This window comes from Trachemys scripta, chromosome 5 (genome assembly GCF_013100865.1).
Source record: "Trachemys scripta elegans isolate TJP31775 chromosome 5, CAS_Tse_1.0, whole genome shotgun sequence".
Taxonomy (NCBI): Eukaryota; Metazoa; Chordata; order Testudines; family Emydidae; genus Trachemys; species Trachemys scripta.
The window spans coordinates 30,522,908-30,536,475 of NC_048302.1; positions in this window are offsets into that span (position 1 = coordinate 30,522,908).

Genomic DNA, 13,568 nt, shown 5'->3' on the forward strand with positions numbered 1-13,568 from the left:
TCAGAAGCAGCAGATCAACTATAGAGCTTGGATCTTAAATCCACAGGGTCCTAAAATAAATTGTGTTGAGTAGTTTAGAGTCTGATTCCAGGGTCAGATAAGTCCTTGTTTTGTACTTTAAAGATGAAATGGACTTTATTATGGTCAGTACAAAGGTTTATAAGTTTCACATTTTCCCTATCTTAGCCTAGTGGGGATGGAATGAAGGTGAAATGAAACTTCATTAACAATCCGACAGAGTTTTCCTTGCTAACAGCATTTGTCTTTTGCACCTTTTTGGAGCCATGGATAAGGTTAGGAAATGAAGGGTGATTTTTGCATTTGCATCTGTGTATAATCATGGAAGGCAATTCTATAGGAAAGTTCCTAGCAGGGAAGGAGGGAAGTGCTTTGAAATTTCCTTAGGAAGGAGAAAATAATTTTTTCCCTACCCCCGTTTTGTTCACACACCTTTCCCGCATGTGATCTGGTTCATTGGAAACCTGTGAGAGAAAGCAAGGGCAATCATCTATCAGGGCAAAAGCAAAAGGCTACTTCTCATGAAGGGACTCATTCAGTTCGCATATGGATGAGCCTCTTTTTCACTTATAAACACCAGTCTGATTGGGAACTGGGTGGCAATTTACTGTGTTGAAAAGATCCTTCTCTGTAATAAAAATTTTAAAGCATTTGAAAGAAACTTGAATTTCAGAGAAAACTAGTGAAGTAAGATCTCAACAGACTGCACACAGAAAGATCCCTACAACGCTGTCAGATAGAAACACCTGATCAGCTCTGAGACCCTTGGAGACACACACACAGGCATACTAGCCCCCCCATTCAAACATAAATCGCACTGAGATGGACGGACACATAGCTCACTAATTTATCACTGCAGTGAGAGACGTCCTGCATTTCTTTCCTGCAGTCAGAAGAGTTCTCAAACAGATGTACCAGGAGCTGAGATACTACAGAGAACAACTACCATGGAAGTCACACCTCTTTCCAGTCTTCACAGTGGATTTCACAAAACAGCCTTCCCTTAGTCTCAGTCTGCAAAGCTCACTGCCTTGTGACAAAGGAGCAGAAGGATAAAGTGGCGAGGTTTTGCAGGCTCCGCTTCCCATCTCAGTTATCACCCCCCCATGGTATACAAGATCAGTTAGAACTCTACTCAAGTAAACAAACCTTCCCCCCGCCCCTTACTTAAATTGATGGCATAACTTCTACCAGATTTTCGGTTTATTGATCAGAAAGCTATGGGTAATTATATTAGACAGTCATGTGGGATGGAAAATGTGATCCTTCACTGACAATTTAATTATTTTGTAAGCACCTTGAGGGACAGACAGTGTCTCCTCTATGCTTTGTATAACTAGGAACACATTGTAAGCACTCAATAAGAGTCCGAACCTTCTCCCATTGAAGTACATGTGAGTTTGCCTATTAACTTCAGAAGTAAGAGAATAGGGCCATAAATGAATTAATTTATTGGGACTGTGGATCTGTTGTCCTCAATTAGGAAACATTCCCACTGGCTTCAACCTGATTTTTGCCTGAGCAAGGGTTGCAGGATCAACCCCCATATTAGCATTCACTAGTATTTATGTTTTTAAAAATACATTTTCTATTTATTTTAATTAAAGATCAACAGAAATAGACAAATCAATGATGAGCAAGTTTTTTGGAATATTGCCTCTTATGGGATTATAAAACAGTGGCTGAGAGAGAAAAAGAAATACCGAGAGAGTCCATGAAAATAAAAGCTACAATCTAATTACCTGTTCCAAGTAACCACAGCTCTCACTGAAATCAGTGGCAGTTGAGGGTGCTGAATATCTCAGAGGAGGCACTGAGCACCTAGCTGGATTGCATTCTAAACATGATTTGTCTTTAAATAAAAAAAATGCATATATCATGTACGTAGCCTGAACATGAACCAAATGACAAGATTCCCATTAGCTGCTACGCCCCTGGGTACAGGTTCAAAGAAAAGAGAAAAATGTGGGGTTGCAAAGGGGGTATAATAGATAGTAGAATGGAAATAGGATGTATTTGGCTAAGTTCAGTGGAGGGATGAATCAGAAATAAATGTGACCTAGGATAAGCACTGTTCAGAGGATGGGGGAAAACCAACTGAGAATCCAGCAGTCCAAAAGGCTAGGACTATTTTATGATAGGTTTCTTACATGAGATTCTTTGGAGTGAGGATTGCCTTGCAGCATCTCACAGGATTTGGAGAAAAGGTCTGCATGGTCTCTCCTTGACAGTTCGTTTTCTCCATGAGGAGTGAAGATGCAAGTTCTGGGTTTCACTCTAAGTGCAGGAGGGCTAAGGGGCTCTCCACTTGCTCAGGGTGCAGCTTTTGCTCCTACCACACCCCCATCCCTTCCCATAGCTCCTGTCTCCCTCTTTGCTCCTATCCACCTCTCTGTCCTGGGTCCTTTCTCCCTCCCTTCTGCTCCTATTCAACCCCACCAGCTCCTGCTTCACTTACCATCTGCACCTATTTACCATTTCCAGCCTCCTCTGCTTCTATCTATCCCACATACAGTTTCCTGCCCCCTCACCATTGCTGCCCCCTCACCTTCTGGCTCCTGCATTGCCCTCTTCTCCCCACTTCGTTCCTTCCCCCACTGCATTCAGTTGCTGCAGCAGTGGAGTGGAGAGGCTGCAGTCTCCCTGCTCAATTCCAGAGTGTTGCCACATGCAAAGGATAGAGCATGCTCACTCACTCTCTGGGGATGGCACATGCACAGTCTAGTCAGCACCAGGAACTGTGAGAGGATGGTGCACGCTCAATGTGAATGGAATCTTCAGATAATTTAGAAGCCAGATTAAGATAGTCTCTACTGAGCATGTGCAAACAGATTTTTCAAAAGCTCATACCTTGGCCAAATTTGAGGAAATTTCCACAGGGACAGCAAAAGGAACACTTCTGACATGCCCCTTCCCACATACCCCTGTCAAGTCTCTGCTCCGAAGCATGGAGGTGCTAAAGCTTCTCAATGAAACAGTTGTACTTTATGTTTTAAAAACATGGGGGAAACAATGTATTTTTTAAATAACAGTTGAACTGATTTATCTTACACGCCTACCCCTCTCCCACAAAAAACTGAATCAGCGTACAGCAAACACCTGTCATGGAAAATTTCTGCCCCAATGGGAAAAGTCTGGTAAAGTTATAGGCAATTGAAATAGTGTTTTATAATGGGAAGTGTTGGGAGAATATTAAGTATAGGTGGCACTACCAGTTCAGCCTATAATACTAAGAATATTGCTCTCTACACAGAAACAGCTGAAAACTCAAATACTGTAGTGAATCCCAGCAAGATGCAAGCTAGGCTGAGGGCTAACAATAAGGTTGGTCAAAAATTTTCCAAAGCTATTTTTGAAAACCCAATTTACTGTCAATTAAATAATTTTTTTCAGTTTCTATTTTCCACAGAGAATTTGGAGTTCCCTAACGATCAGGCTATGGAGTCATTTTCACTTTCTCTCCTGACCAGTGAATGTTCTTGTTTCACCAAGAAAGCAAAAACACTGATTTGGGCTGATCTGAAACAGATCATATTTTGCTTTTCGATTCAGCCAGTGAACCTTAAAAACAAACCAACCAACCCACCCACACACACACACGATTAGTGAGGGAAAAGTAAGCTTCCATTTTCCCCTTCAGGAAGAGGACAGCTTCAGAAGTTGAAATGTGATTAACTAAAGCTCTCTTATTTCTAAAAATGTATGCAGATATCTCCTTGATGGATTTATCCCTCAAGTTTGTCTCTGGACATTAATGTTTGCAACTTTAACTGAGCCTCTCTTGTTCTCTGGGTACTAGGAAACCATTTTAGTTGTTGTGTGAATGCTTTTAACCATACTGTTGCACATAAAAAATACTTTTTTAGACTTGTTCTAGAAATATATTAGGGTGTTTGCTTTAATTACAGCTGGTCATGTATTTTTCATCCAACCATCAAATGGACTTTTTTTAAAAACTAGAAACTTTTGGAAAAAAATGTTCCAGTTTTATGATTTTTTTCCCCCTATTTCCCTCCCCACCCCAAAACTTCAAAGAAATGAATTTTAGCATTATGTATTTTAAAATGTTAGTTTTTCATAATTTTGACTTTTCCCCTCCTTCTTCCTCTGTGTGCCACAGAATGCATTCATTATGGCCAATTTGTTTGTTTGTCCACTTTTTCATGTCTTTCCTCTTCATTTTTCCTTTTGTCACTCTGAAACTTTTTAAGAGATGAGGATGTTCTGAAACAGTTACAGACTGGCAGAAGAAAAATTGGAAAAAAAGAAGAAAATTAAAAAAAAAATCCTGGAAATCATTTTACTCAATGACAAAAAGGAAAAGAAGTTTTTAAACACACTTTTTGCTTAGTTACGGGTATTAAAATTTGGTCTGTATTTTGACAGCTGATGTAGTCATTTCTGATATATATTAGTTCAAAAGTGGGAAATAGCCCTTTTTCAAGGGAGCTGCAAACTGAGTGAAGGGATCTCAAAGAACCTTTAACTGGCTAAGGTGACAACCTATATGTGAAAAATATTACAGGCCAGATTCTAATCTCACACCTTTTACACTAGTTACACCATAACTCAATTGACTTCAGTTAAGTTATTCCTGATTTATACCAGCTTGAGTTCAGTTTCCGGTCCTATGTTTTTATTCCCCTTAAACAAACAAAATTACCTATTCTATCTGCTTTTAATTCTGTGTAAAGCATTGTGGGATACAGATTATATGAAAGACATTATATAAAATAAAGGTGTATTGTTTGTGCTTTTTTTTATTTTATTTTTTAGGTTCTCCAGCTGCATTGAATTTCCGCCACTCCCTGCAACAGCTCTCAGAGTCCAGATATAGCCAGTGCCTCCCTTAGCACTCCCACTCGGGCCAACTCAGCAGTTTAATTTCTTATTGAAAAACACAGTCATGGTCATAAAGCAGTTCCCAGTTTTGTCTGGGCTCACTGAAGAGTGTTAAGGGAGAGGTAACACTTGATACCTAAAAGGAAGGAAAATAAACTGACTTCCAAATGCCCCTGCTGCATAGTACCTTTGCTGCCTAGGAGCATTTCATATTTGAACATCGCTGTGCACTTTCACTTTCTATATTAACGCCAATGAAAATTCTCATGACAGACTAGCATGAACGGTCTGATCCAAAGACCACTGAAGTCAATGGAAAGATTCCTATCATCTTCAGTGGGCTTTGAATTGGGCCCTCAGTGCTTACAGAACTGGGGCTCAGATCCACAGAAGGGACACAGGCACCTAAATCCCAGATTTAGGCACCACTACAATTCACAAAACCCCTGTTTGGCTGTTACCTAATCCTGTAGGCACCTAGCGTTACTCTGCAGCTAAAGTGTTGCTGTAAAAGTCCCTTATGAGTCTAAGGCCTGGTCTACACTATGACTTTAGTTCGGATTTAGCAGTGTTAAATTGAATTAAACCTGCACCCGTCCACACAATGAAGCCATTTATTTCGAAATAAAGGGCTTTTAAAATCGATTTCTGTACTCCACCCCAACGAGTGGAGTAGCACCAAAATCGATATTGTCATTTCGAATTAGGATTAGTGTGGCCGCAATTTGATGGTATTGGCCTCCGGGAGCTATCCCACAGTGCACCATTGTGACCGCTCTGGACAGCAATCTGAACTTGGATGCACTGGCCAGGTAGACAGGAAAAGCCCCGCGAACATTTGAATTTTATTTCCTGTTTGCCCAGTGTAGAGAGCACAGGTGACCACAGAGAGCTCATCAGCATAGGTAACCATGCAGGCCGATAATTGAAAAAGAGCACCAGCATGGACTGTATGGGAGGTACTGGATCTGATTGCTATATGGGGAGAGGATTCAGTGCTAGCAGAACTTCGTTCGAAAAGATGAAATGTCAAAAAACTTTTGAAAAAATCTCCAAGGGCATGATGGAGAGAGGCCACAATAGGGACTCAGATCAGTGCCGCGTGAAAGTCAAGGAGCTCAGACAAGCCTATCAAAAAAACAAAGGAGGCAAACAGTCACTCCAGGTCAGAGCCACGGACATGTCGCTTCTATGTCGAGCTGCATGCAGTTCTGGGGGGGGGGGCCGCCACTACTACCCCACCTCTGACCGTGGATTCTGAGGCGGGGATAATCTCATCAGCTACACCTGAGGATTCTGCGGACGGGGAAGAGGAGGAAGAGGACGAGCTTGCGGAGAGCACCCAGCACTCTGTCCCCCCCAACAGCCAGGATCTTTTTCTCAGCCTGACTGAAGTACCCTCCCAACCCTCCCAAGCCAGTATCCAAGACCATGACCCCATGGAATATAAAACTTGTTTTAAAAGCAAGTGTTTTTTAATGATTACTTTGTCCTGAGGACTTGGGATGCATTCGCGGCCAGTACAGCTACTGGAAAAGTCTGTTAACGTGTCTGGGGATGGAGCAGAAATCCTCCAGGGACATCTCTATCAAGCTCTCCTGGAGGTACTCCAAAAGTCTTGCTACAAGGTTTCTGGACAGTGCAGCCTTATTCCGTCCTCCATGGTAGGACACTTGACCACACCATGCTTGCAGCAAGTAATCTGGTATCATTGCATGACAAAGCCTGGCAGCGTATGGTCCCAGTGTTTGCTGGCATTCAAGCAACATCTGTTCTTTATCTCGCTGTGTAATCCTCACGAGAGTGATATCGCTCATGGTAACCTGATTGAAATACGGGAATTTAATTAAGGGCACGGAGGTGGCCATTCCTACTGGGCTGTTTGCCTGTGGCTGAAAAGAAATCCTTCCCTGCAGTTAGCCAAGGGGGGGGGAGAGGGAGGGAGGGATTGGCCAGAGCTTTTCGCGTTTGGCTAGCAGGGATCTTCCCTGATACCAGCCACGCAGTGGGGGGAGGGATTGGCCAGAGCTTTTTGCGTTTGGCTAGCAGGGATCTTCCCTGATACCAGCCATGCGGTGGGGGGAGGGATAAAGCGATCATCCAGAGAATGGGATGGAGGGGGGGAGGTTAGTTTGTTTTCTGCTGCTGAAGGTTAACAGGAAAACTGCAGCACTCAATGGGCTTTGCTTGGTATGTGGGAAAGGAGGGCGCAGAAGCCAAAAGACAATGGCTTACCATGGCCGCAGGCAAGCCGAATTCTGTTGCCCGGACCTGCGTCTGATCTCTAGCAGCAAAGCCACAGGCACTCAATATTAAGAGGCAAAATGCGACCTTGCACAGAAATCACATGTGCTATGTAATGTGAATAGTGTTGGTCACCGTGAAAGAGTATAAGCATTGTTCTGCAAAATGTATCTTTTTAAAAAATTCTCTCTTTTCCCTCCCTCCAGCAGCTGCAAATTTTTCAAGCCTCCCTCCTCCGTCCCGAAGGCTATCTCAGATAAGGCATCGGAAAAAGAAGATGCAAGACGAGATGTTCGCAGAAATCATGGAATCCACCCGCAGTGAAAGAGTTCATCTGAATGAGTGGAAGGACACTGTTTCAAAGCATAGGAAAGAAGCCAGTGAACGTGAGGACAGGAGGGACCAATGTGAGGACATGAGGGACGCTCGAGATGAGAGGTGGCGGCAGGAAGATCAGAGGAGGCAGGATGCAACGCTGGGGCTGCTGCGTGAGCTAACAGACATGCTCCGGTGTCTGGTGGAGCTTCAGGAACGGCAGCAGGATAACAGAGTGCCGCTACAGCCCCTGTATAACCCCTCTCCTCCCCTCACCATGTTCCGTAGCCTCCTCACCCAGATGTGTAAGAACGCGGGGGGGGGGGAGGAGAGAAAGAGAGGCTCCGTAAACCCTCCCATTCCACCCCAGTGGACAGCCCAAGCAAAAGGCTATCATTTTTTTTAAGCCTTTTTTTAGTGGCCTTTTCCTTCCCGTCGATCCTCCTCCCAACCCCACCCGGGTTCTCTCCCTCTTTTTATAATCAATTAATAAAGAATAAATGATTTTTAAACAATAGTGATTTTATTTCCTTTGAAAGCAAGCTGGGGGAAAGGGGAGGGTGGGTTCCTTACAGAGAATGAGTCAATAAAGGGGACGGGTTTTCATGAAGGAGAAAAACAGAAATTTCACACTTTAGCCTGGCCAGTCATGAAACTGGTTTTCAAAGCTTCTCTGATGCACAGCGCTTCCTGGTGTGCTCTTCTAATTGCCCTGGTGTCTGGCTGCACACAATCAGCAGCCAGGCGATTTGCCTCAGCCTCCCACCCTGCCATAAAGGTCTCCCCCTTACTTTCACAGAGATTGTGGAGCTTACAGCAAGCAGAAATAACAATGGGGATATTGGTTTGCCTGAGATCTGAGCGAGTCAGTAACGATCGCCAGCGACCTTTTAAACGGCCAAATTCACATCTTACCACCTTTCTGCACTTGCTCAGCCTGTAGTTGAACAGCTCCTGACTCCTGTCCAGGCTGCCTGTGTATGGCTTCATGAGCCATGGCATTAAGGGGTAGGCTGGGTCCCCAAGAATAGCTATTGGCATTTCAACATCCCCAACGGTTATTTTCTGGTCTGGGAAGTAAGTCCCTTGCTGTAGCCGTTTAAACAGATTAGCGTTCCCGAAGACGCGAGCGTCATGAACCCTTCCCGGCCAGCCCACGTTGATGTTGGTGAAATGTCCCTTGTGATCCACAAGTGCTTGCAGCACCATTGAAAAGTACCCCTTGCGGTTTATGTACTGAGTACGCTGGTGCTCCGGTGCCAAGATAGGGATATGGGTTCCATCTATCGCCCCACCACAGTTAGAGAATCCCATTGCAGCAAAGCCATCCACTATGACCTGCACATTTCCCAGAGTCACTACCTTTCGTAGCAGCAGCTCAGTGATTGCTTTGGCTACTTGCCTCACAGCAGCCCCCACAGTAGATTTGCCCACTCCAAATTGATTCCCGACTGACCGGTAGCTGTCTGGCATTGCAAGCTTCCACAGGGCTATTGCCACTCGCTTCTCAACTGTGAGGGCTGCTCTCATCTTGGTATTCTGGCGCTTCAGGGCAGGGGAAAGCAAGTCAAAGTTCCATGAAAGTGCCCTTACGCATGCGAAACTTTCGCAGACACTGGGAATCGTCCCACACCTGCAACACTATGCGGTCCCACCAGTCTGTGCTTGTTTCAGGGGCCCAGAATCAGTGTTCCACGGATAGAACCTGCCCCATTAACAGTATAATCTCCAAAGCACTGGGGCCCGCAGTTTGAGAGAATTCTGTGTCCATGTCCATATCACGCTTGTTGCTGCGCTGCCGTCGCCGCCTCCTCCTCACCTCGTTTTTCTGGTCCTGGCTCAGCATAAACTGCACAAGAACGCGCGAGGTGTTTACAATGTTCATGACTGCTGTCTTGAGCTGAGCAGAGCAGGCTCCATGCTTGCCGTGGTATGGAGTCTTCAGTGTTCACCCAGGAAAAAAGGTGCTAAATGGTTGTCTGCCGTTGCTTTCATGGAGGGAGGGGTGAGGCTGTACCCAGAACCACCTGCGACAATGTTTTTTGCCCCATCAGAGACTGGGATCTCAACCCAGAATTCCAATGGGCGGGGGAGACTGCAGGAACTATGGGATAGCTATGAGATAGCTACCCACAGTGCAACGCTCCAGAAATCGACGCTAGCCCCGGTACATGGATGCACACCACCGAATTAATGTGCTTAGTGTGGCTGCAAACATTCGACTTTATACAATCTGTTTCCAAATTCGAATGATATAAATTCGGATTAATCCTGTAGTGTAGACATACCCTAAATTTCTGCCTGGACATAATAGGTGTCTGGAGACCTATTACAGGACTACCCTTCAGAGTAGGGTTGCCAATTTTGGTTGGACATATTCCTGGAGAGTTAATCACATGACAATCTTTAATTAAAGATTAGTCTTTAATTCCTGGAGACTCCAGACCAACCCTGGAGGGTTGCCAACCCTACGTCAGAGGAATCCTCAAACTAGGTGAAGGTAACACCTATCTTGCCTCTGGGGCCCAATCCAATAGGTGTGCTTAGTGTATGCCTACTAGATCACAGCCTATTCAAAAGGCATAAGAGTAGGAGATGGTGGTGGCGGCTCCTGCTTTTTAACTTTTAGCCCTGTAATCAGAGCATACACATGGGTTGTGGGAGATCCTAGTTCCATTCCCCCCGTGCCACAAATGTGCCCTAGCTACAGAATGTAGCTCCCAGAAAGGGAACAGGAGATGTTATGTTCTGATAGTTTTGTCTAATTTCTAGCACCTTGTTCCACATAGGAAGGGAGGGAAAGGATGCAGTAATTTATAAAATGGGTTAAAAGTCCATGTTGACTTATTCAAACAGGTGTGTATTGAGTTTTATTCTTGTTGCTCATTACATGAGTTCACCTCCTTGATTAAACACAGTACAGAACAGTGTAGCAGTATTAACTAACTGCATGGTAGCATGACTGGCTTGGCCAATTACAATTCAGGATTTACATAGCTCATTTGTTAATAGTTGTTAACCTTTCAGGGTTGGGAATCAGAATTTCCCTGGGGCAAAAATTGTTGGCCAGGAATATGCCAGAAACAGGGTGTGTTAATGTCCACCCTGTGGCTATCATTGATCTTTTCCAGGACAAGCATTACTCATACATGGAAACTATTTAAGATTTGGCATTTTGATCAGCCAAAGATGAACTTGGTCAGTAGAAGTTTACAATTTACATGAAAGGAAGATCAGGACAATTAAGCCAGTCATGGAGTTTTATCATTTGTGGTCACTAACCATGAATCTATGACTAATCACAAGGAAATGTTTCTAACTATACCCCATCCCACACACAAAATAAATGATCCGTATCAACAAATTGCTTTCAGAAATTAAAATTGGGTTTCTAATTAATTTAAATAAAATTATCCCGAAACATTCTTAAATATACCTTCACCCATTCATTGAATTAAAAGTGGAATCCAAATTGTATTTATTACCCTTTCCACTACTCTGTTTATCTCAGATCCTATCAGCGAGAAAGAGGAACCAAAGGAAAGATTTTGGTACAGAACTAGCTAGTTCCTTTCCATTGATGGGGATGCAAAACTGAAACGGTCTGTCTTACTTCAACGGTAATCATTAGATACCAGAGCGGAAAGCAGCAGATAAAAGGGTATAGGAAGGTTTAGTCACTTTTATTTAGTGACATAACCAGTCACAGAGAAAAAGGTTTCTATTCCCTAAAAGGAATTGTACTATGTGGCAAAGAAAACTATGCTATGGTAATTCAATTTAAAGATCAGACAATATTTTTACACGTTGAATAAGTACAACAGCGCTGAAGTCCATGGAGTTACATCAGGGATGAATTTGATGTATAACGTGCATTTCTCACTATTAAAGAAACTAGCTTTTTTGCTTTACACGGCACCAGTGATGGAAAGTAGCCATACGGAGGTCAGGCTAGTCATCACAGTAGTGCTTTCTGGTCTGAAAAAAAAAAAAACCCTCTATGTATCTATAAATCATGGCTCAGTTGTGTTTACAGCTGCTTGGCATTGCTGACCTGGTGGCAGCTGGAGGAGGTTGAGGGATCCAGCCCAAATACTTGGGATGAAATCCTGGCTCTATAGAGTAAGTGGCAAAACTCCCATTGACTTCAGGAAGAAATTCATCCTTGGCCTCTTGGAATCACTGTAGAGTGGATTCTTTCATCTACCTCTATTGGAGAGAGAAGAAAGAAGCAACAGACTAGGACCAGGAACAGAAGGGAAGAAGCAGTGGTTCTGTGGCATGTTCTGCTCCTTCCCTGACCTTACAAATACCCCTCTGCAGGACTATGGCTGAACACATGCTCTTCTGAGCACAGAGAATGCCTGAGCAGCACTTTAGCAGCAAAATATGGTGTATATGTGCCACATGCAATTTTCAAAGATCGTAACACAGTCAAACTAAAGCTTAATTTTGCTGTAACACTCAAAGCCTTACCAAAGGCAGTTTCCTTACCAAAAATTAACTGTCTATCCCCAGCTGCAAGAGATGCAGAGTTTGAATAATTATTTATAGTTGGGAAAGTCTGTATACCCCAACTTCCCTCATACTCAAGCAGCTAAACCATTGTCGCTCAAACTTCCTCAAGAAAAATAACCTTAAATAAAACTCAAATGTCAAGGATGAAAGCTTCAGAAAGTTATGAGGGGTGGAAAATGGGTTAGAAGGAAACTAGCTATAATACATACTAAGAAAACTGTTATTTTTCACACTTTTTTCTGATATTTGTGGAATCACATCTGATCATTTTTAGATGAAGTAAACTCATAAGGTCATTATATTTTCTGCCTAAAACTAGATAAGGCAATTTTGAGAGTTAAATGCAAAATGTGAAAATAGAAAAAATTAACAGTGAAAATAAATAGTCCCATTATTTTTCACAGAACTACCGAATGCAGTAAGATGTTAAGTCAGTTTCAAGAACAAATCCAGGAGCTAGAACTCGGAGGGTGTGTGGGGGGGTATAGGCAGGATTAACATTTCAGAGCAAATAGGTAAGTAGGACTGCTCAGGGCACATCAGAATAATTGGCTTAAAAGTTGTGCTGTCATCTCAAAAAGGTTCTGAAAAATGTGTAAATGCTTAATTACACCTAACCAGAAACTGTCCGTAGTTCTGCAAAACAAAGGCTATGAGAATAGGTTCTCCTATGATGTTTCCATTATTTCTTGCACTCGTAAGGCCAACAATACTGTAAGGACAGCCATTCGCATAGGGATAAACTTGCTGCTGTGCAGAAAGCCAGCACAAGGCTTATCTATGCACCATTTAAGTCCTATTTTAAGTTCGAGGGACTTCTGGGGAAGGAGGGGTTAGAGAGATAATGTCATCCTTAGGATTTTGGCTCTTCCCCATCCTTTCTAAGCTGAAACTAGGACATATAAAAATGAATGAAAAATACTGGGTTAAAAGCCCAGCATTCAAAACTCTGAAAAGGCTTTGAAATATATTACAGTGGTTTCTGGATGTAGTACATTATATCTACAGTGTGTTTAATCTGGAAACATCTCAGGTATAGAGATCTAGCAGTGTCTCTTGTTTGCCACAGACTTCTCCTGTCTTTCTGTATGATCATGCTCAATTTTGTTTCCTAGTTTTCTTTAAGGATAGGACTAAATTGATATTGTAGTGAGCTTAACCATCTAGAATGTACTAAAGTATATTTTCATGAAATCAAAAGCAAAGTGCCAAAGTGAAAATTCCTTGGTGAGTAGATACTACAGTCATGAGCACGTTAAACAGATAAAATAGGTTTAATCCATCCATCCCATGCAGATATTTAATCTCTATACCACATTTGCTAAAACTGCTTGAAAGTCAGCTAGATGGGCAGTTACAAGAGGGCACCAGACAGTGTCAAACTATATATTTAAGGGATTTATATGCAGTGTCCAGATGAAGCAAGTACAAGGAGTCCAAAAATTCTGACTTTGGTCTTACTTTAGATTGTTTGTTTTTGTTTTTATCTTCTAGACAGAGGGTGCAAATACAGGATACCAACACAATTTGCTATTGCTGCTACATTCCCACAGCTACTTTCTTCTGTCTGTCTCACCCGTGGTTGTGGGTGGGAGGTCACTAAGGAGAAGAGCTTGTCTTTCAAACTGGAT